At 36.0% G+C, this 26,184-nt stretch overlaps 1 long non-coding RNA gene across 1 annotated transcript in view; it reads right to left on the bottom strand.

Annotated features, from left to right (window-relative positions):
• LOC112658651 (uncharacterized) overlaps window positions 1-26,184 on the bottom strand; it is a 165,730-nt gene that overhangs the window by 74,311 nt on the left and 65,235 nt on the right. The window lies entirely within an intron of this gene.

The following is a 26,184-nucleotide window of genomic DNA, read 5'->3' as shown; positions in this document are numbered from 1 at the left end:
CCAAAGGTTGATGGTGCCCATAGCGTCACCATCTATACCACTATAGAATGGTATCCTAGAGTACAGTTTAATGGACTATGCTTCAAAGATTCGGGTTTTTATGGAAGGTGGGAAGAAAAGACATTTTCTATAAACAGCAATGAGGATCAGAGACTCTAATTTGCTATCTAGGCCTGTGGTGTCACATGGGATGTGAGAGAAAAAAGCCTCCATTAAGGGCTGTGAGGAGACAGCATATAGAGGGAGTAGCTAAATTTTTGTTAGATGAAAAAGTTGGAATTAAAATCTAGAAAAGAGTTAGAAGCTCTAGAGGAGAGTTGGAAGAGTAAGTTTCAGAGAATGTAGTGCAAGAGTTTGGAAGGTCAAAGATTTTGTATTAGAGAATGGACAGAGCTGTATCAAGTGTTGTGTGGCTATGAGGACAGTCTGAGAATTTTGGACTTCTGGCAGTGTCTGAGGGGAATAATGAGTTTCCTTCCATTATTCTCAAGGGCAAGGGAGTGGTCAGTTCTGATCATAGCTTCCTTCTCAAGATTTGTGTTTTGTGCCATTTGTGCTAGAGAGACAGGTAGTGTTAAAGTTGGGAGAGGCACAGTTTGACCGGGAACACTTGGAGCCCTTATTAACGAGATGCTTGATAAATGAGGCAAAATCTCATGGACCTGGTGCACTTGTTGGTAGTTATAAAAATGAAATACAATTGTAATTTTGTATTGATGGATTTAAAAGTGGTCTGTTACTTTTGAAAGAAGGAGAGGCTTGGGAATGCATGGACTTAAATTTGAGACACACTATTGACCAATTTTTAGGGTGTGTTTGTCTTCTTTTTTAATTATCCCAATTAATTAATTAAACACCATGGAAAATGGCATAAAAGGTCAGGGCACTAATGTTATAAAAAGGAAGACTGACAGTTAACATGATATTTATATTATTATATATGTAAACATATTCACATATATAGTTAACATAGCATATATATCACTAGATTACATTATGTCTTCACACAAGAGCCAAGCCTATTGTTTGCAGTATAATTTTTCATACCATAAAGATTTTTAAAAGCATATTCTATGTGCTTATGTTTATTTAAAATTTTAGAATCTGTTTCTTCAAATGTTGAAGAGTAACTTTAATCCAAGAAACAGCATTTTGATCCACATTTACTCTGGAGTTTTCCTCTGTCAGCTTGAGAGATACAAAAATAAAAGGGGAAAATATTTATGTTGAAGACAGAAGAAAATCTGTATTTATTATTAATGTTCTGTTCTGGGCTGGAAATTGATGTATCCTACACTTGGTAAATGAAAGTGAGTTTTTGTATATGATCAGATCCTGGAAAGCACTTACCTCCCTGTTTTCTTCTTCCTGCTTCCTCCTTTAATAGGAGAGTTCTTCTATTCTTATAGCTTAGACCATTATCTTTCTACAGCTGCCCTGTAAATTTAATTCTCTGCTCAAAATTCTCTCTGCTCCACAGCTACTCTCTACCTGACACTCAGATGTATCAACTTAGATGTTTTTTTTTCTCTTTGCAAGTTAAACATGGAAAAGACAAAAATAGAAGAGCTCATTAATCGATGTAAGAAAAACATGTCAGGCTGAGAGAATGAAGTTATGTTATAAGGGCAAGCGCTGTTGATTTTTAGCAAGTTGACCCAAGATCATCCTTCATTAAATAGCTGTAATGTAGGTCACAATTTGAATCATGCAAATATTATAAAATACTTATTTGACTTATAAATTTATTATTAATGAATGATAATATTAGTAATAAACTTGAACTAGACTCAGCTGCTTCATTTGACAATATAATACTAATAAATTTTGTGTTCAGATAAATAGGGAAAAAAGCAATAAAAACAATTTGCCAAAGGGCCCATTTCCCACTTGATACGACAGTTTTCTTAATTTGTTTTCTATGCCTTTACTCATTTTCTCATTTATTGCAACAGTTTCTGATTCTAGAAGTAAACAAAATTACATGTAAAATTGTAATTAAATTTTTCCTCAAGTTCAATCACCAAAGAGTTGGGTTTAGAGGCAAAAAAAGATGTTTTAGTGATATAGCAAGTAAGAATATTAACTCATTCAGAAGAATGCAATAAATCTGACCAAGAAAATCTGAAATTGGAGAAAGAAGTTTAGCCTTACTAAACTATGTCTCACAGGTGAATGAATACAATAGAGACTACATTTTCTCTTTAGAATATTTTTTTAGATATTAATTTGTTACCTTTCCTTTGTGTGTGTGTGTGTTTCCCTTTTTTTTTTTTTTTTTTTTTTTTTTGCTCAGTTCCTAGAAGATATCAAAGACATTGTGTTCCTTTGCCTCTAGGAAGGACTGTGTCACAGGATGGAAGGAAAAATTGCTTATAGACTACAAAGCATGACAAAAAGATAAAAGAACAACATGGAGCTAGTTTGGGCAATGGGAATCTCAGTGATAATCATAGTGGCTGGGAAGAAGGGTCTTCCCAATGCCTTTATTCTGATAAAACCCTAGGCCCTTACGGGAATTGGGTGGGGCAAGTATCCTCCAGATACTTAAGTTAAATTTTCCATCAGTTTAGCAGAATGGAAGTTATAAGTGGAATTCATTTTATTTATTTATGTGTTTGTTGTTTTTGTTATAACTATTATCATTTGTTTTTTACCTTAAGGCACCACATAGGACTAATTAGTATCCTTGGTTTATGATGTATTGTCATCATTGCTTATTCATGGCCTTCAGTTATTTTATTTATTTAATTTTATATATTCATTAACAATATGATGAAATTATATGAATCCATTGCCCAATTTAAGAACTGTAATCTAAAATACGTCTATATGCTATTACGAATTCGGTTTTTCTGTCTGCCCTGGAATAGCCATTACTTTGAATTTTTTGTTTATCCTTGCTCTGCCTTAAAGAAACATTAATATATGCATATATTTTAAAAATATTTTATTTAGTTTTGCTTCTTTTTGAATTTTACAAAGTGGGTATCATAATGTATGTATCTTCTGGGACTTCCTTCTTCCACTCATCATTATTACAATAGGACTCATCCATGTGTTAAATGTAGTTTGGTTCATTAATTTTCATTGGTATTTAGTATTATCTGATTATGTTATAGTTTAGTCAAACTCCTGTCAATGGACATCTGGATTGTTTCCACATTTGTGCTATCATTAATAGTGCTACTGCTAGGTGTTTTGTGGTATATATTTATTAAATTCACTTGCATAAATACCTAATATGAAATTGCTAATTTATTTGGTGTGCAAATATTCAACTATAGAAAATAATGCTAAATTGTTTACCAAAGCGATTATTCCAAGTTACATCCCATCAACAATATGTGAGAGCCCATTGATTTACAATCTCTGCAATACTTGGTACTGTCAACATTTTAGTTTTTGCCCGTTGAATGAATGTAAGATAACTTTCCCACTCTTATTTTTTTTTTTACATTTCCCCAAATAATAGTTAGATTGAGTCTAACTTGATATGCTTTTTAGTGATATATGTTTTCTTTTCTGTAAAATACTTATTTAGGTCTTTTGCCCATTTTTCATTTCTTTTTATATTTTTATTATTGACATAAAAGTTTTTATAAATAATATTACAATTTTAATTCTTATTTCTTAGTAAATATTTTTGTGGTAGTTTAAGGAATCATTTGCAAAGTCAGAAAGATATTCATCTATATTTTCCTCTTAAAATTTTAAACTTTTTTAAACAATTCATCACTACTTCTGTTCAACAATTGTATGGGAGATTCTAGCCAGTTCTTTTTTTTTTTTTTTAAGATTTTCTTTATTTACAATGAGAGACCCACAGAGAGAGGCAGAGACATAGGCAGAAGGAGAAGCAGGCTCCATGCAGGAAGCCTGATGTGGAACTCGATTCCAGGACCCCGGGATCATCACCTGAGCCAAAGGCAGACGCTCAACCAGTGAGTCACCCAGGTATCCCTAACCAGTTGTATAGAAAAAGGAATTAATTAAAAGTCATAAAGATAGGAAAAGAGAAAAAAAGTCATTTTTCAGATGATATGATTGTCTACTTGAAATCCCCCAGGTGATATTAATAATAACAATAATGATAATGATAATAAGGGAGTTAGGCAAAATAGCTAAACATAAGATGAATACACAAAAACACTTGATTTTACTTCTATAAACCAGAAACAATTAGAGTAATAACAACTATGAAAGATATCCTTTATAATAATAAAAATATAGAGTACAGTATTTAGGAATAAACCTAATGATGAATGTGTAAAACCTATATATAGAAAACTATAAAAACATTTTTGAATAAATATTTCTAGAAGAATATCTTAAAAATAGAGAAGTAGCCCATGCTCATCATGTGAAGATGTCATAACACCTGAATTCTTCCTACACCAATTTATAAATTCAATGTAACTTCAAATTCCCAGAAGGATTCTTTGTGTAACTCAGTAGAGGTCTCATCTTTCCAATTCTTCTCATTACCAGAGAATACCTAAGTTAGGTATAATGTCTTTAACTCTTAGAACTTTTTTAAAAAGAGAGGTGATAAAGGGAAGCTGGAGCAGCCCTGAGGAAAGCAAGAGGCCCCAACTATTAAAACTTTGAATCCTGAATATATGTCTTAACAGTTCTTATGTGTGGCAGATACCATTGGCTGACTACCACAACACCCATTCCATTTTATTTTTCACTTGCCTTCTTCCATTTTGGAAATGTTAAAGCTAAAAGTTTTTTTTTTTTTTTTTTTTTCTAGATTCCCTTTTCACTACAGATGGCTCTGGGACTCAGTTCTAGCCAATGAGACATAAGCCATCATATCTGTCAGTGCTGCCACTTCTGCTCCTCCTTTCTGCTGCCCAGAACATAGAAGCCATTCCAGAACTGTATCAGTCTTTAGTAAGGATGACAGAACAGAAAAGCAAGAGTCCTGCTTTCTTGATGGCATTCTTGAATTCTTATACACTCTGTAGATCTATCTGCCTGCCTACCTACAGCCTTTCATTACGTAAATCAGTTGCTATTTAGTCCATTTATTGGGCTTTCTCATACTCACTATTGAATACAATCGTATTCAATGCTTTACAAATAATACTTACTAGATCACATGTGTGTACCCGAATACAATGATTATAATTCATTCATTTGAATGTGTGCAACTTTAGTATACTTCTCTCAGAATTTAAAAATTCTGGTAGACAGAATTAAATAGCAAAGGCATAGATAAATTGAATCATACAATTGATACATTTAATCTTATTGGTATAAATAGGCCTTTATATTCCTTATGAAGAGAATAATAATTTCTATACATTTCTGGAAATTTCACAAAAAGTAATCATGACTTTGGCCATAAAATGTTAAATTTACTTATGGCATTTTCAGCTTTTTATAGTTCACAAACTCTGGTCATAAATCAATCATACTTGAAATGAATAGTAAATAGATAACCAGAAATTCTGACTACTTAGAATCATACTTCTAGAAGTATTATGTTGGGCCAGTGAGGAAATGAAAAGAAATAACATGCCATTTGGGAAGCATGAGAAAATGAGACTACTTCATCTCCAAATCTATAAAACACAGCAAAAGTTGCACTCAGGAGAAAATCAATAGTCTTAAATGTCCTCAATATTGAAGAAAAATAGAAAATAATGGAAGAAAACATCTTTAAAAATTAGAAAAGGAATAACAAAAGAGACCAAAAGAAATGATAAAGAGGAATACTTAAAAGATGAACTGGATTTAATTAAGTAAAAAACAAGGGATCCCTGGGTGGCGGGGATCCCTGGGTGGCGCGGTGGTTTAGCGCCTGCCTTTGGCCCAGGGCGCGATCCTGGAGACCCGGGATTGAATCCCACATCGGGCTCCCGGTGCATGGAGCCTCCTTCTCCCTCTCCCTCTCTCTCTCTCTCTCTCTCTCTCTGTGACTATCATAAAAAAAAAAAACTCTATAGTAAAGAAAAAAATAAGCCTAAAATATGGTTTTTAGAAAAGACTAATAAAACAGATAAACCTGATTAGAGCAGAGGGAGAGAGCAAAATATATACAAGATTAGGGATGAGAAAGTAGACAGAAGTACAGATATAGAAGAGATTTACAAGAATTATAAAAGACCACACACATATTTTCACAACAAACTTGGAGACCTGGAGGAGATGGATGGTTTTCTAGCAAAAGATAAAATATCAAGTTTGATCGAAGAAGATATAAAATCCTTGAAAAGACCAATTACCAAAGACAAGCTTGAAAAGGTGAATAAAGATGTACCATTCAGACACCAAAGTGAGATGGGTTCTCAGCCAAGTTCTATCTAACCTTTACAGAATAAAGTTTAGTCCAGGTTATTTAAACTATTTCAAACCATAGAGGAAGCTAGCAATCTTCCTAATTTATTATATAAATCCCACAAACTTAATAACAAAATTTTACCAATTACCAATATAGTATCCAAAACAAAACAAAACTCATTTGTCAATATATGCTAACACTCTAAAATATTGGTAAATAGAATATACCGACATAATAATACATTATTACTAAGAAGTAGCTCAGATATCCAAAGGTGATTCAGTATCAGTATAATCCATTATGACAGCAGTAAAAAGACCAGGTGCTCATATAAATAGATGTTTAAAAGTCATTTAATAAAGCAATTTTTCCTAATAAAAACACAGTAAAACTGGATAAGAAACTACTTAGGTATGTTGTTTTACCACAAACTTACAATAAATACCATTCTAATTAGAGAAACCCTAAGACTTTCACTTAAACCAAGAAAAAAATATAATAGCTAACACTTTTATAGTGCCTACTCTGTGCAAGGACAGTTCTAGGCACTCTACATATAATAATTATCACAGAAATCATAGTTGATAGTTATTATTATAATTCCCATGTTAAAGATGGAAAAACCAAGACATAGAAAGCTTAAATAACTTGCCCAAGAACACACAAACAGCAAGTGGCAAGCTTGTAAATCAAAGTTATGCATTAATGCTTAAGAAATCATGCTCTTAGCCCTATGCTGTATAGCCTCTGTAACTACATCAACAATTCCTGTTATGATTGCTACTACTCAGCACTTTTTTGAGTAACTAGCAACTGTAGTACAATAATAAAATGAAAGAAGTGGTGTTGGAGAAGAATAAATAAACAGATTTATTTTGCAGATTTATTCCTTGAAAACCAAAGACCATCTAGTAAAATACCACAAAAATTAATAAGAAAATTTAGTAAGGTAACTGGACAAAAGACAAACAAATTGTTTTCCTTTACTCTTGCAATAAAGACCTAGAAATAGAAATATGGGGGAGTATTTCATTCTTAACAGTCACATATATGACAAATATACATACACTTACGAAGAAAACAGTTTTAAAAATTGGCAAAAATTTGATAAGAAAAGCACAAGACTTCTAGAAAGAAAACTATACTCTTATTAGAAAGCATACAAAGAATATTTGGACAAATGGAAAAACATGTCAAATGGAAAGACTAGTTATTATTTAAAATTTAAATTCTCCAAAATTAACATATAACTTAAATGAAATCCCAAAAACAAAATTTAGGGGGCATTAGATAAAATTATCTTAAAGTGAAGACCAAAAATATAAATGTCCTAAAATAGAAAGAAAGTATGAAATAAATGAACAGTGAGGGGGAAATTTCATTACCAGTTGTTCCACATATCATAATCAATATGGGCACAGGGAGGGACAAATAGTTTGAAATCTCAAGGTTCTATGAGAAGTTTATATTTTATGAATGGGTGTTCAATTTAGTGGGAAAAGGATGGATTTTTTCAAAAATGGTATTTACACAATTGCCTATTCAACCGGAATGGAAAATAGGGGGTTATTTTAGTTGTCCAGTCTGTAGCTTTTCAAGTGGTAGACCAAAAAGCCAAGCCATTGGCAACAGCCCAAGAGTTAATAAAAATATTACAAAGTTCATTAAAAGGGACATGGGCTCAAGCTATGAGAATTTAGAGTTTTACTTACTCATTGGAGCAACCATGTCCATTTTTAGTTTGCATAGCTGGTATTGAGGTTGAAAAGCTATGCAGCCCAGCACACACTGTTAGGTTTCAACTTAGCCAAACCATTACTCAACTAGGTACAGGTGCTTAGGTGAACCTCAGTGAACTGAAGGTCTCAATGAGCCAGCAGTTTCCTTTAGGTGTTAAAGTAGTGGATAAAATTCCCCTCAAAGGAAAAGCTGTCATTTTTTTTTTTCCATGTAAAGCTGAGATGTGACTTGGGTCATGTCAGCTGTATTCTTGAATATACCGTTTCCATGTGACAATCAAGGCTTGTTAGGCCCTCCTGTCTGGCCTTTTGAGATAGGGAAGAATAGCGATAGAATACCTCAACTCTTACTATATATGCAGATATAGAAGAGATAGCAACAGTACATTGAATTGGCCCAAAGTTCCCCAGGGTGTCACAAAATCTGTTCTTCCCCACGGTGAACCTAACTCAAATCCCATTGGCTAAATCTAAGTGCCTTTTCCTTCCACATGTCCAAGTAGGATAGTGACTTGGTTGTCCATAGCCAAGACAGCCATACAAGTTTGAATCACTCCCACTCTGAAACTCCCCAGGATATTCAAATGACTGTATTTGGCCTTTGATTTGCCTTTGGGGACTGAGAGACCTTAGTCTCACCCATAATCATTTTTCTTAAAACAACTGAGGTGGTGTAGAGTGGGGAGGAAGTGATCCAGAAGCACCTAGGAAGACAGCTTTATGATTTTAAGGCATTAGATTTATGTTTGGCTTCAAGTGGTGTAGCCATTGCTAGCAACTCAACCAGACAAATTTTCAAAGTTTTGCCTCCCTACCACCATCTCCTCCACAGCCCCATGTTGAGTAACAGGGTTATTATTTGAGACATTTGTCTATTTCTGCCTTGAGGACTCCTTGATTTAGCAACCACGGCCATATTGTTTTTAGGCTAGGGCTATGGGGTTTGCATACTTGTGCTTGACTCATACCTTAATTTTTAAAAAAGAAATCAGCCTTGATCTGGGTCACTTCCTGCCCATTATTATGGTATAATTTCTTAAGTTTTTGCCCAATTTTAACAGTAGAGATAGGGGAGTTTTCCAGGGCAATGAGACTGACAGTAAAAATATACGTAGAGTCCTTTGGGTTACTTTCTTGTTTCCCATTGATTCACTTTCATCAGCATTGTAAACCCAACTGGGCAGTAAAAGCCTGAATGCTAGTCAGTGATTTAGCTATAGGTTCCCCTAAGAGTTTATTGTTTTCAGAGAAATCTCTCCATGAGGGTCAAAGATCTCTCAAAGCCAACCAAAACCCATGCAAAAACTCTGAGATGTTTTTCTATCATATCTAAATGGATTCAAGTTTGAGTTGAGAACCTGCAGAAGGAAGTGAGAAGATGTCACAGCTGCTGCTGCATTCTTTTTAAACAAGCATTAAATATCTCACACCCTTCTCTCCCAAATGATCCAGGCAGAGCACTAATAATTAGTTGATTTCTGCCACAGTTTCTGCAAATGTGCCTTCTCTTATACTCCACATAGATGTTCATCTCTGTAAGTGTTGGGATGGAACTTTCTGCAATTCCAAGATGAATCTTAATACTAGTTGTCACAATGTGGAGGACTTGGGTTAATAGCCTAACTGTTAAGAATGCGTACTTACATCTGGATGAAAACTCACAACAACCTAGGCACATTTTGGGTAACCATCTTAGTATTTTTAGTCTTTGTTTTAATTCCAGTTTGTTAATATACAGTGCTATATTAGTTTCAGGTGTCCAATATAGTGATTCAATAATTTCATACATCACCTGGTGCTCATCCTGAAAAGTACACTCCTGGATCCTCATCACCTATTTAACCCATCCTCCACCCATGTCTCCTCTGGTAACTATCAGTTCTCTCTAGTTAAGAGTCTGTTTCTTGTTTTTTTTTTTTTCTCTTCCATCCCCCCTTTTAGTTGTTTGTTAAATTCCACATATGAGTGAGATCATATGATATTTGTCTTTCTCTGACTTATTTCACATAGCGTAATACTCTCTAGTTTTCTATCCATGTTGTTGTAAATGGCAAAATTTCATTCTTTTTATGGCTGAATAATATTCCAGTATGTATGTACACACACACACACACACACACACACACACACACACATACACACACACCACATCTTCTTTATTCATCAATCAATGGACACTTGGGCTACTTCCATATCTTAGCTATTGTAAATAATGCTTCTATAAACATTGGGGTGCATGTATCCTGTTGAATTAATGTTTTTGTATTCTTTGGGTAAATACTCAGGTAAATACTCACTAATGCAATTGCTGGTTCATAAGGTAGTTTGACTTTTAGCTTCTTGAGGAAACTCTATACTGTTTTCCACAGGGGCTGCACCAGTTTGCATTCCTACCAACAGAGCAAGAGGGTTCTCCTTTCTCTATAGCCTCCCAACATCTGTTGTTTTCCGTGCTTTTGATTTTAGCCATTCTGACATGTGTGAGGTGATGTCTCATTGTAATTTTGATTTGCATTTCCCTCACAGTAAGTGATGATGGACATCTTTTCATGTATCTGTTGGCCATCTCTATGTCCTCTTTGGAAAAATTTCTTTTTTTTTTTTTTTTTTAATTTTCTTTTTTTTTTTTTTATTGGTGTTCAATTTACTAACATACAGAATAACACCCAGTGCCCGTCACCCATTCACTCCCACCCCCCGCCCTCCTCCCCTTCTACCACCCCTAGTTCGTTTCCCAGAGTTAGCAGTCTTTACGTTCTGTCTCCCTTTCTGATATTTCCCACACATTTCTTCTCCCTCTCTTTGGAAAAATTTCTGTGCATGTCTTCTGCTCATTCTTTAATTGGATTATTGTGTTTTTTGAGTGTTGAGTTTTACAAGTTCTCTATATATTTTGGATACTAACCCTTTATTGGATATGTCATTTGCAAATATCTTCTCCTATTTGGTAGGTTGCCTTTTAGTTTTGTTGATTTTTTTCCATCACCGTGCAGAGATTTTATTTTGATGTAGCCCCCATGCTTTATTTTGCTTTTGTTTCCCTTGCCTCAGGAGACCTATTTGGGAAAAAAGTTACTATAGCTGTTGTCAGAGAGATTATTGCCTGTGCTCTCTTCTAGGATTTTGATGGTTTCGGGTCTCACATTTAGGTCTTTAATACATTTTGAATTTATTTTTTGTGTATGGTGTAAGAAAGTGGTCCAGTTTCATTCTTTTGTATGTACCTATATTTTCCCAACATCATTTGTTGAAGATACTCTTTTTACCATCGGATATTATTTCCTGCTTTGTTGAAGATTAACTGACCATAGAATTGTGGGTTTATCTCTGGGTTTTCTATTCCATTGATCTATGTGTCTGTTTTTGTGCCAGTACCATACTGTCTTGATCACTACAGTTTGTAATTTAACTTGAAGTCCAGAATCGTGATGCCTTCAGCTTTTTCAGAATTGCTTCAGCTGTTTGGTGTCCTTTGTGGATACATACAAATTTTAAGATTGTTTGTTCTAGCTCTGAGGAAAATGCTGTTGGTATTTTGATAGGGATTGAATTAAATGTGTAGATTGCTTTGGGTAGTGTAGACATTTTAACAATATTTGTTCTTCTAATCCACGAGCATGGAATGCCTTTCTCTTTCTTTGTGCGATCTTCAGTTTCTTTTATCAGGGTTTTATAGTTTTCAGAGGATAGGTCTTCACATCTTTGGCTAGAATATTCCTAGATATCTTTTTGGTTTTGGTGAAATTATAAATGAGATTGTTTTCTTAATTTCTTTTTCTGCTGCTTCACTATTGATGTAAAGAAATTCAACCGATTTATGTATGTTGATTTTGTATCCTATGGCATTACTGAATTTGTTTATTAGTTCTAGCAGTTTTTTGATGGAGTCTTTCAGGTTTTCTATATATAGTATCATGTCATCTGCAAATAGTGAAAGTTCGGCTTCTTCTTTACTGATTTGGATACCTTTTTTTTTTTTTTTCTTTTTGTTGTCTGATTACTGTGGCTAGGACTTCCAGTACTATGTTGAATAAAAGTAGTGAAAGTGGGCATCCTTACCTTGTTCCTGAGCTTAGGGGAAAAGCTCTCAGTGTTTCCCCATTGAGGATGTTAGCTGTGGGTTTTTCATATATAGCCTTTATTTGGTTGAGTTTTATTCCCTGTAAACCTACTTTGTTGAGAGTTTGTTTTTGTTTTTGTTTTTGTTTTGTCATTAATGGATGCTGTACTTTGTCAGATCCTTTTCTGCATCTATTGAAATGATCATATTGTTCTTATCATTTCTCTTATTGATGTGATGTGCCACATTGGTTAATTTGTAAATATTGTAAATATTGTAAATCCCACTTGATTGTGGTGAATGATTTTTAAAAATATATTGTTTGATTTGGTCTGGTAGTAGTTTGTTGATGACTTTTGCATCTATATTTATCAGAGATATTGGCCTGTAGTTCTCTCTTTTTGTGGGATCTTCATCTGGTTTTGGTATGAGGGTAACACTGACTTTGTAGAATAAATTTGGAAGTTTTCATTTGTTTTCTATTTTTTTGGAATAGTTTGAGAAGAAAAGGTATTAATTCTTCTTTAAATGTTTGCTAGAATTTTCCTGGGAAGCCATGTGCTCTGGATTTTTGGTTTTTGGGAGGTTTTGGATTACTGATTTAATTCCTTTGGTGGTGGTAATCCATCTGTTCAAAATTCTTTATCTTCCTGTTTCTGTTCTGGTAAGTTATGTATTTCTGGAATTTATCCATATCTTTTATATTGTTCAATTTGTTGGCATATGGTTTTTCACAATATTCTTTTATAATTGTATTTCTGTAGTGTTTGCTATTATTTCTCCCCTCTCATTTGTGATTTTATTTCTTTGGGTCCTTTTTCTTTTTTCTTCTTGATAAAGAAGTTATCAGTTTATCAATTTTGTTGACTTTTTCCCCCCAGAACCAGCTCCTGGTTTCATAGGTCCTACTCTAGTTTTTGTTATTTCCTTTCTTCTGCTGATTTTTGGTTTTGTTTAGTAGCATATTATTTAACCTCCATATATTCCTGGTCTTTCCAGATTTTTGTCTTGTGGTTGACTTCTAGTTTCATAGCATCATTGTCAGAAAAGATACATGGTATGACTTCAGTCTTTTTTAATTTGTCAAGGCTTGGTTTATGGCTTAATATGTAATCTGTTTTGGAGAGTATTTTATGTGCACTTGAAAAGAATGTGTATTCTGTTGTTTTAAGATAATGGAATGTTCAGAATATATTAAATTCATCTGGTTCCAGTGTGTCATTCAAAGCCATTGTTTCTTTGTTGATTCTATTTAGATAATCTGTCTATTGATGTTAGTGGGGTGTTAAAGTCCCCTACTATTATTGTATTATTATTGATTAGTTCCTTTATGTTATTATTAACTGTTTTATGTATTTGGGTGCTCCCATGTTGGGTGCATAAATATTTACAATTGTTATATCGTCTTATTGGATTGTCCCCTTTATTAGTATGTAGTGTCCTTCTTTGTCTATTGTTACAGTCTCTGTTTTATTTTATTTTTTTTTTAATTTTATTTATTTATGATAGTCATCATAGAGAGAGAGAGAGAGAGGCAGAGAGAGAAGCAGGCTCCATGCACCGGGAGCCCGACGTGGGATTCGATCCCGGGTCTCCAGGATCGCGCCCTGGGCCAAAGGCAGGCGCCAAACCGCTACGCCACCCAGGGATCCCTACAGTCTCTGTTTTAAAGTCTATTTTGTCTGCTATAAGTATTGCTATTTTGGCTTTCCTTTGACATCCATTTGTATTATAAATGTTTCGCCATTACCTCACTTTCAATCTGCAGGTGTCTTTAAGTCTAAAATGAGTCTCTTGTAAGGAGTGTATATAGCTGGTTATTGTTTTTTTAAATCCATTCTATCACCCTAGTTCTTTTTATTGGAGTGTTTAGTCCATTTGCATTCAAAGTAATTATTGATAGCTATGCATTTATTGCTATTTTATTACCTGTTTTGTGGTTGTTTCTGAATATTTTTTCTGATCTTTTCTTGTCTTTCTGTCTTTCATGGCTTGCTGCTTTTCTTTAGTGATATATTTAGATTTCTCTGTCTTTGTTTTTTATGTATTAGTGATTTTTGATTTGTGGTTATCATTATATTTGTATATAACATCTTTGCATATAGAAGTCTATATTAAGTTGCTGGTTGTTTAAATTTGACCCATTTTTTTTTATTCCTTTCTCCCCACCTTTTAGGTATATGTTATCATATTTTACATTTTATTTTGTGAGTTCCTTCACTGATATTTTATGAAAATATTCATTTTTACTGCTTTTGTGTTTCTTATATTCAAACTGTCACTTGTAGTGTTTCCTTTCCACTCAGAGAGTCCCCTTTAATACTTAATGCAGGGCTGGTTTAGTGATCATGAACTCCTTTAGTTTTTGTTTGTCTGGGAAACTGTTTTTCCTTCTGTTCTAAATGATAGGCCTGCTGGATAGAATATTCTTGGCTGCAGATGTTTCCCATTGAGCATGTTGAATATATCATGGTACTCCCTTCTGGCTTGGAAAGTTCTGGTAAAAAAAAATCCCCTGCTAGCCTTTTGGGGTTTCCGTTGTATGTTACTGTGGTGTGTGTGTGTGTGTGTGTGTGTGTGTGTGTGTGGCGTTTTGTCTTGTTGCTTTTACATTTTTTTCTTTATCATATTTTGCCAGTTTAATTACAGTATGTCTTGTGAATATGCTTTTGTTGATTTTGTTGGAGGTTTTCTGTGCCTTCTGGATCTGGATATCTGTTTCTGTCCTCAGACTAGGGAAGTTTTTAGCTATTATTTCTTTAAATAAATTTTCTGCCGCTTTTTCTTTCTCTTCTATTGTTGGGACTCCTATAATATGAAGGTTATTACATTTGATGGAGTCACTGAATTCCCTAAGTCTATTCCCATTTTGCATAATTCTTTTTTCTCTCTTTTGTCAGCCCAATCACTTTCTATTGTTCTCTCTTCTAGGTCATTAATTCTTCCTCTGCTTCTTCCAGCCTGTTATTCCTTACATCAAGCATTTTTCTAATCTTGCTTATTTCACTCTTCCTCTCCAATTAGTTCTTTATCTCTGAGTGAAGGATCTCACTGATGTCTTCTATCCTTTTCCCAAATCAAATGAGTATCCCTATGATCATTGTTTTAAATACTCCATAAGATATGTTATTTATATCTGTTTTGTCTAGATCTCTGGCCATGGCCTTTTTATTTTCTTTCATTTGGACTAATTTCTCTGTCTTCTCATTTTTTCTAAGTCTCCGTGACTGTTTCTCTCTGTTAGGAAAATCAGCTATGTTTCCTGCTCTTGAAGGTAATAGCTTTATGAAGAAGAGGTCATGTAGTGCTCCACCATATAGTGCCCCCCATTCCTCAGTGTCCTGCCCTTCAGAGAGTTATCTCCAATGTATGCTGTGTGTGCTCTGCTGTTGTGTCCTAGCCACTTTATCCTTCAGGATAAAGTGCAGAGGGTCTCTTTGCCTGTTGTAGGCAGTGGTACCTAGCCTGAAAGTGGCATATTTGAACTATGTAGGCTCTGATCTGCTTTTGAAATGAGGCCTGTCACCACCACCACCAGAACTGAAGCTTCACAAAATTCCTGGGTTAGAAGATACTGTGTGGGCAGGGGTTTGTGCCTGTCTTCTGGGGGAAGGGGTCCACTGCACTAGGACTGAGACAAATGTGCCTGGGAGGGGTATTTCCAGTAGGGTATGGGGGCAGGGCTTGGTGTAAGCAAATTAGGTATCAAGTGTCTGCACTGCACTGGTTCACATAGGTGGCCTGTGGTTATGTTGGAGGTTGGGGGAGGGAAATGGCACCTCCCAATTCTTTTGTTCTGGGAGGAGTGTCTCCATGAATGCTACCTCTCTGGGACATGTGCCAAGACGAGCAAATGACCACCCTACTGTGTGCCCCAAGTGCTCTTTAGATCACCATTTCTGTTATATGTCCACAGGCTGTTTGTTCTGCCTTTTCTCTAAGAGCAGCCCCAGTGCCTCTAGGCTCTCCCTGAGCCAAGCCCAATGACATGTAAAACTCCAGGCTTTAAGCCACACTAATTTCAAGCACTCATGAAATTCAACCCCTCTCTTTTTCTAAGCCAATTGCTATGGGATTCATCTTCTTTGTGCATTCCCATGTGTGGTTAGTCTGTCTCTCACCTTTCTCCATGACTATGGTTCCCTCCCCTCCCCAACAGTGGCCACAATCTGTTCTCTCCTAAATTGTGTCTTATTTGATGTGGTCACTTCTTTATTTTTAGTTGTAGAGTTTGTTCTGCCAGTCTTCAGGTCAATTTCTAGATGATTTGATAGTTATCTCATTGTATTCACAGGATGAGGCAAATTTAGGCTTCCCCTACTCTGCCATCATCTTCCCTTCTAGGCAGCTATCTTTGAATTGATTTCCCAGTAGTCAGTCCACAACCACTCCCCAATCCTTCCTCATTATCAGGTGATTAATTGGAGGACCATTTGTTGCACAGTTGACCAAATAAGTTATGGGCTTCCCTCAAATTTCTTTAATTGGCCCAAAAGATTCTCCTTTTTTTTTTTCCTCTAAAAGTTCATGCCTCTATCAGCATGATGTTCTCATCACACCAACTAGCAAGAACTATAACAAGTCTGAAGTTTGACCCTATTTTCAAGCTCATATGTTGGCCTGCCAGTTTCATGAACTTCCTGGGTCAGAGATGAAGAACAGTTTAGTTCTTATAACAATAGTAATAGCCAGAGTATTGGCATTTTTGGCATTAATTCCCTGAGCCCCAATTCTCATATCTGATACAAAGAGCCCCAGATAACACCTGCACGCACAATGAGTTATTTTATAGGAGAGAAATCTTAGATGTTAGAGGGCCTGAATCTTTTATACTGGGCAGTAAATATGCCTGAACTTTGCTCTAGAGAAAGATACTATCTTTATTCTAATACTCTCCTCTGCTCTGGAGGGAGACATTATCTCTATCTTTCAGGGCTATTCTCTATATAAACATCCTTGAAAAGGTAGTCTAGAACAAAAGGTAGTCACTTGTCACTCTGAAGATATATAATAATGTGAGATACCCATGGAGAATTGTCTCTTAACAATGATTTTATATTCTTTGCCAGAATGGAATAAAATTGAGGAAGACTCAAATTTTGTGGTGTCTAAACCAGCAGAAACTTTAAAAAGGATCATTAATTTAGACAACTAATTTGATGAAAATTACTGTGATTGACAGAGAAGAGTCAATCGGAAGTGTCAACAATTTCAAATATGTAAACTGAATAAATTTTATGCATCTTGAAGAAGATTGCAAGCAATTTCATGAAGAAATTCTGGGATGTTGAAGTTTTTTAGAAAATACAAGCAATACAGTAAGTATTTAGAACAAATATAGCATAATCACTGGCTGATCATTCTGCTTCTATTATTTTTAAAATTTCAGATTATCAATATAAAGAAGTTTTGAAAAATTGGCTCTAAATATACTTATGTCTTTTCAATTTTCATAAAGAATTTTAATTTTGGAAACAGCTTTTAAGTAGAACTATTTATAAATTTGTCAATGAAATTTAAAAAGAACAAGTTATTTTCAATAAACAAATGTTTTCCAGAAAAATATATGATTTCAAATTTTATAGTCCCCTTTCATTATAAAGAATCCCCTGGTGTAGATGACAAATTGTGAAAGTTAAATGAAAGTTACCTAGTGAGAGGAAGGAATTCTGAGTAATTATAGAAGACTAATGGGGAGTGGAGAAGTTTTAAAAAGCTTCCTTGAGAAATGTGAAAATGATTTCATACAGTATATGCACAGAAAAGTGCCATTCAATTCATTTATATTATCACAAATCATTCAGAGAATCATTGAACTTTTGAGATAGAAGGAAATTTAAAATGCATTTATTTTAATGCTCAACTTAATGAAATGTCTTTTTAAACACCCTTTACAGATTTAATTTTTATTTTAAAAGCATTAATTATATTTTTAAATAATTTAGGGGACATGTGAAAAATAATATGTCAGATATACCCAGTATAAGAGTATATCCTATTCATGCTACTACCATTTGGTTGGAAGAATTAACTAACTGTATTCTCTCTGAGGATTGACTTTCCTCCTTTCAGCTGAGTATGGGTTTGGTTGACTCTTTCAATTTAAAAGCTGCTTTTGTTTGGGGCATTTTCTGTACCTGCAGTAATATCAGTTTCTTGATGTCTTCTTTATTTCCATAAATATTTCCTACTTTTGGTTACTGTGTAATTTAGTCACAAAGATTGGCATGATGGGAATATAGCAAAGTTATGAAAAGGTGGCCCTCTGGGGCATGTGGGTGGCACAATTGGTTGAGCAGCCAACTCTTGGTTTCAGCTCAGATCATTATCTCATGGCCATGAGATTGAGCCCCCCTATCAGGCTCCATGCTCAGCGTGGAGTATCCTTGAGGTTCTCTCTTCCTCTGCCCCTTCCGCTTGTGCTCTCTCTAAAGTAAATAACTAAATCTTTTTTTTAAAAAATGAGTGCCTCAGTCAGTTGAGCATCTGACTCTTGATCTTGGCTCAATGGTTATGAGTTCAAGCCCTATGTTGGGCTATGCCCTGGTGTGGAGCCTATTTAAAAACTAAATAAATAAAAATTAAAAAAAAATTTTTTTAAAGCTGGATCTCTGAGGTCAGTGAGAACCAAGTTTGTGTTCCAGTTCTACCTCTTACAAGTCCTGTACCTTCAGTTATTGATCCCTGTATGCCTCAACTACCTTTACAGTAAAATGGGGATAATAACGACAATTCACTTACCACACTGTTTTAAGGATTAAATGAGGTAGTCTATGGAACACCTGGGTGGCTCAGGGGTTGAGCATCTGCCTTTGGCTTAGGGTGTGATCCCAGGGTCCTGGGATCAAGCCCCACATTGGGCTCCCTGCAGGGAGCCTGTTTCTTCCTCTGCCTATGTCTGTGCCTTTCTCTGTGTGTCTGTCATGAATGAATGGAATGAATGAATGAATGAATAAACAAATAAATAAATAAAATCTTGGGGAAAAAATGAGGTAGCCCATGTTAAAAAAAACTAAGCACAATGCCTGGCAGCACTTAACATTCTATAAACATTAATGGTGATGAGTATGATGATAATGTTGACATAATACAAAAACCCAGGAGTCTAAAACCTCAGTGTCATCCAAATAAAAAGAGGCCATTGGTATCAAAATCTAATTCTAATTTTATTTTAATTGCTGATTTATGTATCCCCTCGCATTTCATGAGTTTATTGCAGAAAGAGTGCCTGATGACATCTGCTATTAGGCTCTTTTCTCACCTGAGAGAATCCATTATGTGAGAGAAGGGAATGAATGATTTGAGTGGGAAAGGATGGTATTTAGAAGGATGAGCAGAATGTATATCCTTTGCTAGAGTGTGATTTTTGCAACCTGATGGTTTTTGAAAGCACTTTGCAAAGCTAGGATAACTAATCTGAATCATAGCCCTATTAGTAAAGTCAATATTTTTATCCCTGTTTTACGGGTAGAGGAACTGAGCCAAGACATGGTAAATGTCTTTGTCAAGGTTATGTAGAAAGTCAGGGGTAAAACTACACATTTATTTCAGAATCCTGATTCCAAAGCCGTAGGTTGTATAATTATGGCAATGCGCAAAACAACTGAAGACACACTCTGTATGGTGGTTGTTTCTAAAATAGAATAATGCAAATATCATCTTCAAGATCTCCAGATCAAAGTCACACCTGTGTAATTATTTATTTCTAACATTATTATTTATGCTGGTGGTAGTTGAAGCATGAAAGAAAACATATTTGTGAAAAGAAACTACTAATTATATTGATAAAGCAGTCTTTGCAACACGGAACTGGAGCTAGAGAGAGAAGTACTATAGAAGAAGGAATTGACTTAATACATTTAACAAATGTATACCTGATGCATTTTAATATCGAACTGAAATTCATGAAAAACAATATTGGTGGGATTTCTCCCCTGATGTAATGGCAGTTCTGGATTTCCTTCTTCTGCTGCTGCCCCAGCTCATCTGGATCTGTATGGCTAAGTGAAGGAAAGAGTCAGCAAGCCAGAGTGAATTCATCACAAAACATAGTAATCCTTGTCCAGCAGAAAAGAGCTATTTATTTCTTCTGTAAAGCAGGGTGTGGATAGACACCTTAATTAGAAGCACATTTAGATGCAGTGAATAACTACATTTCCTTTCTCTATTTTGGTCTTCTGTCTTTTGCTGAAATGTGTGATCAGGCGGCTCCTGGAAACCATTTTAAATTGGCATAGATGGATCTCCCTTGGCTAAATTTAGTAGGATAGTCAAAATTTTAGTAGTCTGTCTCACCCACTCTAAGTTAATTTCCCATTTAGCATTTGCGCCTGCTAACTGGCTGTTTATGTGGAAATGTATAGTTTTGCTTTCTAAGAGGAAAGAGGTGGGGATCGGGTGTAGTCAGCCCTGAAAGAGTTCCTGTCCCAGGATTAGATATTATTTTTGTCTTCCAGGAGGAGATGAGCCAGGCATGTACAGACAAGTCTTCTACAAAAGGCCAGCTCAGAAAAGCTCTCTATAGAACATATCTACTTTCAGTATTGCTATTTCAGACAAGTTACATTCCTAAATGTATATAGTTTCCAGTTGCTAAATCTGGTGGAAAATTTAATATTCCATTTGGATGGTGGATAAAAAGATACCATCCTGGTGACATCTGATACAGTAAAAAACAGTCCCATGTGGGTTACTTAAGGAAAAAAATCTATCATGCTTGGGGCTAATTTCAAATACGCTTTTGTGCTAAAGAACAGCCATATCAACAAGCCAGGTTCTATCACCACCTACAATAGGAATTTGAAATGTACTTGGTTAGCAAATCTACTGTGGCTGTTAATGATCACACTAGAGTCCAAATGGTGTGCTTATCTTTATTTCTCATGAACCAGGTGATTTCATGAAAAGGAAACCTCCCCCATTCCAGTTCATGACGAAGGCCCCACATAGTCTAGTTCCTACCTCCTTCTTAGGGTTCATGTTCCAGAGAGATGTCTGTCGTACTCTCAGCTGATGCTTCTAGAGCTAGCCACATCCAGCTTTGCTTAAGCCTGGAAGGGGACTTTTTCCCCTTCCCCTGGATATTTCCTTCAATTGGGTTTCTGGGTTGCTCCCCCATGCCTTTGTTTCTACCCTTGCTCTTTTTTTTTTTTTTTTTTTTTGTCTCTGTGTAATTATATCTTCTTTGGTAACAGTATTTGCTGAATCCCCTCTCCCTGTCTCCAACTATCATCTCTTTAAGAGCAGAAAATATTATTGTATTCCTATGGCTTAGTTCAATAGCTAGCAGCAATAGAAGAAACTCAGTAAGTACTGGGTGAGTGAATGACTGAATAAATGAATTTTAGGAGAACTTTCTCCAAATCAGATGTCAGCAGAATGCAGAAGAGCCACTTACATCTGGAGCTAGGATTAGTGAGTGGCCTGAGATAATGGCAAACAGAAGAGGCTAAAATGTTGAAGACAGATTTCTCTAACCTCACAATTTTGCTTGAGGGCTCACTCTGTTACCAAGTACCAAGGTGCCTTGGGACAAGTTTACATCATTAGTGTCAGATTTTGAAGACCCTGATCTATAAAAGAACTGTTTCTGCAAGAACTTCCCAGATAATGGAAGTGATTTTTTTCCAGGAGTGCTTGATAAACTTAACTATAATCCAGAGTTAGAGAACTGAAAGGAGCCCCAAGAGAGAGGCACAGCCAAATGGAAATAACTTTGGGGCAGCAGGGCATACATGAAATTTGAATTGCAAGGTCATAGTGCGGAAGTATGTAGGATGCCCATTCTAATCGACCGGTCTAGGTGGCTTCCTGTTTCTTTGCTCTGCTCCATCTGTGTGATGACTGAGGTCCGGTCTGGGCAGTCATCTTTAGTCCCAAACCTCTCCAAATCGAGACAACAGCAGCACAGTGGCAGTTGAGGTCACATGCGGAAGACAGATGAAGGTATGTAGCAGGAAAGAGATCTCTTTGGCAAAACACATAGTTCTCTTTAGTAGCTGCCTTTTTCAAGATGTAGCCCTAAAAGTACTGGCGTGGGATTCACCTGTGTGCTTTTAAAGCATTTGGATTTGTGCTGCCTAGCCTCAGCTGCATCAGAATTTTCTGTTGGTTGGAGGGCAGGGGTGACTGGGGAGTTGTATTAGTTTGCTCAGGCTGCAAAATACTACAGGGTGGTTTAAGTAGCAGAAATTTATATTCTCACAAATACTGGAGGCTAGAAGTCCAAGAAGATGGTGCTGGCAGGGTTGGTTTCTCTTGAGGTGTCTCTCCTTGGCTTGCAGATGGCTGCCACCTTGCTACCTCCGCTGTGCTTACGTACTCCTGGGGTCCATCTGTATATCCTAATCTCTTCTAAGGACATCAGTTAGGTTGGATTAGGGCTCACTCTAAGGACCTCAGTTTAACTTCATCACTCCTTGGAATGCCAAACAGTCACATTCTGAGGTATTGGAGTTCAGGGCTTCACCACACGGTTTTGAAGAGACATAATAGAAACATTAATTTAAAAACACTTCAGATGTTTCTAAAATCACTTCAGATGTTGTTCTAAAAACATACATTTGAAAGTCAGTGATTGTTTTTTATCTCTTTCCTTGTAGAAAATTGTATGGCTTTTGCTAATCCCTGGCAGAACCAGGAACCTTCTACCTTTTGCTGCTCTAAGCTCATTAAGCACATCTGTCAGTGTCATAATCATTAAGGCCATGGAATGCCATGTGCTTTTTAACCTCATGTGATGATTCTTTCCTTCTAAATTTAAGTGTCCTCATTAAAAACTCTTAGAATATTCAAACAATGTAACTTGAAGCTAAGGAATATTTACAAACATAACTCTTATTTTGCCAGCTATGTCAGAACAGATATTGTTTCTATGAATTAAGAATTCCTAATGAAGACATCAACATCCATCCATTCATTAGCCAATGTCTATTGAGCTTCCATGTACAAAGAGCTCGAATAACCTTTCATCAGCACATCCTGGCAACAGTTTGCCAGTAGCCACGGCACAGAGGATTCAATGTGCCTGTCAAACTTTGCAATTTGGGGTGATTTTTCTATGGCTGTCTGATGGCATATATCACATGATATGATCATTAATTGTTTACAGATCTTTTTTGCCAGCTAGTAAATTTCTTGAGAATGGGGCCCAACACTAGACCTTATTGAGCTTTGTTTCTCTAGAATAGTGCCTGGCATAAATGTTTTTCAAATGAATGCATGATGAATTTATTTGGGAGCTATCTTTATGTTTGAGATTTGTCTGAAGAGCTACTTCCTTATCTCTTTACTAATCTCACTAAATCACACATTCCACTTTAAATTTGTGTGTATGGAGGTGGAATATATTTAACAGACAACATTTTATTCTAATATTTAATGTAATGTGCTGCATTATATTTTTATTTGTAATATAAAATCTTAATAGTAAACCAGTAAGATAAAAGCAAAAGAATAATCCTATTTGGAAAAAACAATATACCTGTGTTAGTCATTTACCTTGTTACCATGGGCTCAATAGAAATAAAGCGGCCCTCGAATGGGATGAATCAATTCTTCGAGGGAAAGGATGCAGAGGTCTCCCCTTGTCCCTCTGCTGCCACCACATACAAATAAGTGATTTGTCTCTAAAGAGAAGGCTGTTTCTGGGAAAAGAATCTTTTCTTCTCTGAAGAGAGCATCTATAACAAGTGTTATGGAGAAAAGCTGGCTACTGAGAATTTCCAGGGCGTGAGCACATTCTTTCACTGTGCTGCCACAAATAAGCAGGTCTTCATTTGGGACTAGGATTTTTTTATTTCTTTGTGGGAGTTTCTCATTTTATTCGTTATAACAGCAAAGCTATATTTGGGCTTTTCATTTGCATGAAGTAGAATCTTTAAAAAGTTATATTTTGAAAACCATTTTATATATTCTTAAAACAATGCCTTTAAAAAATATTTCTAGTTTAAGACTGAAATGTGAGCATTTGCTGGAGAGATAAAAATATTACAGAGAGCAAGCAGATGACTCAAAAGAACAGAGTTATAAAAAGAGCGTCTTAATAGTTTGATATCTCCCTAATGGGGTCTCCCATAATAATGAATTTTGATAATTCTGATAGAACTGAAACTGAAAATATCTTGTGTGCTTCTATAGAAAACCAAGATTTCTTTATTAAAGAGACGGCATAAATATGATCGTTAAGAAAGAATACATAAAACCTATTTGATGAACACAGCATTTTCATGTACCTCAGCACCACAAACCTATATATCCATGGCATAACATACTCTTCCTTTTACCTCTTTTATTCTTTCATCTCTTCATTATAAGTGGTGGTGAGATCTTCCAGAAAAATAATGCATTAGATCTTGCCATTAGAAGTGATGAGTATTGGCAAAAACAGTCTTTTACATACTCTACTCTGAAGAATAAAGAATCCACCCTTGCTCTCCCAGAGTGGATCCAGGAATGGCTTACCATGGCTTTGACAGCATGAGCAGTAGCTAGAACAAGCTGAGATTCTACGGGAAGACAGAGAAGATAAATTTTTGGATGCCCATCTGTGGATAATGCTCAACAGCCTGACAGGGACCTAGAGGACAGTAAAGGGATGCTGTGACTATCTTTTGGATTTGGGAATGTTTGGAATTGGCTGCTTACAAGATTGTGTTCTTTCTGACTGGAGATTTACCAGCATGCCCTTCCAGGTAACTGGTCATTTAGGCAGGATTGCACATACCTCTTTGTGAAAGGTAATCTTTATCGTATAATTCTCTTTAAGCACCCATAAACAATAAAAATGTATTTCTTTAAACATATTTTAGGAATCAGATTTTTAATTATTTTTTACTGGGCTTCATTTCAGTAAGCCCATCTCTGACCTGGTATCTCCAAACAGTTGGGTTCTCTAATTTTCCATGTCTGGTTACCTACTCTGTTTCTGCTGTTAGATTGGGGTCAAGCTCCCTCACAGGAGCAGGACCTTGTTTTAAATCTTTCTTATAATCTCTAAAGAGTAGACTATAATACGGGCACAAACAAGTGCTTCATAGAAATGTATTGCTTGTTTGGAATTTTAAAATACTGATAACATGGATCGAACAAGGTTCTGCTGATTTCTTTTTTTTTTTTTTCTTTAAAGATTTTATTTATTTATTCATGAGAGACACAGAGAGATGCAGAGACATAGGCAGAAGGAGAAGCAAGCTCCCCATGGGGAGCCTGATGCAGGACTCTATCCCAGGAACCCGGGATCACAACTTGAGCCAAAGACAAATGCTCAACCACTGAGCTGCACAGGAGCCCTGATTCTTCTGATTTCAACTCAGTTTTTTCTCAGCTTTTCTTAAATCTCCTGTTGACAGTTTTTTAAAAAAAGACGTGTTAAAGTTGCCAATTTCTTAAAAAAAAAAAAAAAAAAGACCTCCCTTTTCAGCCAGAAGCAGACATGTTACCAACAGTAGCTCACTGAGTCTTTTTACCCCATCACTAAGCAGATCCTTGTTTGTAAGTTAGTCGCAGGCTGAACTTTAGTGCTGTTCAGTTGACTAAAAAGGAACGTATTTTGTGTTGGCTCCAACTACTCAACAGTTTTTCATCTACCATGTGTTGATGCAGATCGGCCCTCCCTCCCCCAACCCCCATCTGAGAATCTTCATGATCATTACCACGCCCTGCCTGTCCCCCATCCGTTACTTACAGCACAGCATTAGGAAATGGTAACTCTCATTTTAGAGAAGTAGGAGGTTCCTTTCTCCCTTCCATTCTCCATTCTGGATATTCCCACAGGGGTAGCCTGCCACTGGCCACCCAGCTTACTAATGTGATACCACAGCAGTGCCCTTCTGTCACATTCTTTCATCATCCACCCTGCATCCTAATGAATTTACGTGAATATGTACACCATTGCTCTTGAGAGGAATATAATGGGCCTGCTTAAAAATAACCCTTTTTGGGCAGCCCGGGGAGCTCAGCGGTTTAGCACCAGCTTCGGCCCAGGGCATGATCCTGGAGAATAGGGATCAAGTCCCATGTCCGGCTCCCTGCATGGATCCTGCTTCTCCCTCTGCCTGTGTCTCTGCCTCTCTCTCTGTGTCTCTATGAAT

The sequence above is a fragment of the Canis lupus genome, chromosome 12 (assembly GCF_003254725.2).
Source record: "Canis lupus dingo isolate Sandy chromosome 12, ASM325472v2, whole genome shotgun sequence".
Lineage (NCBI taxonomy): Eukaryota > Metazoa > Chordata > Mammalia > Carnivora > Canidae > Canis > Canis lupus.
This window is presented reverse-complemented; position numbering and strand designations above follow the sequence as displayed.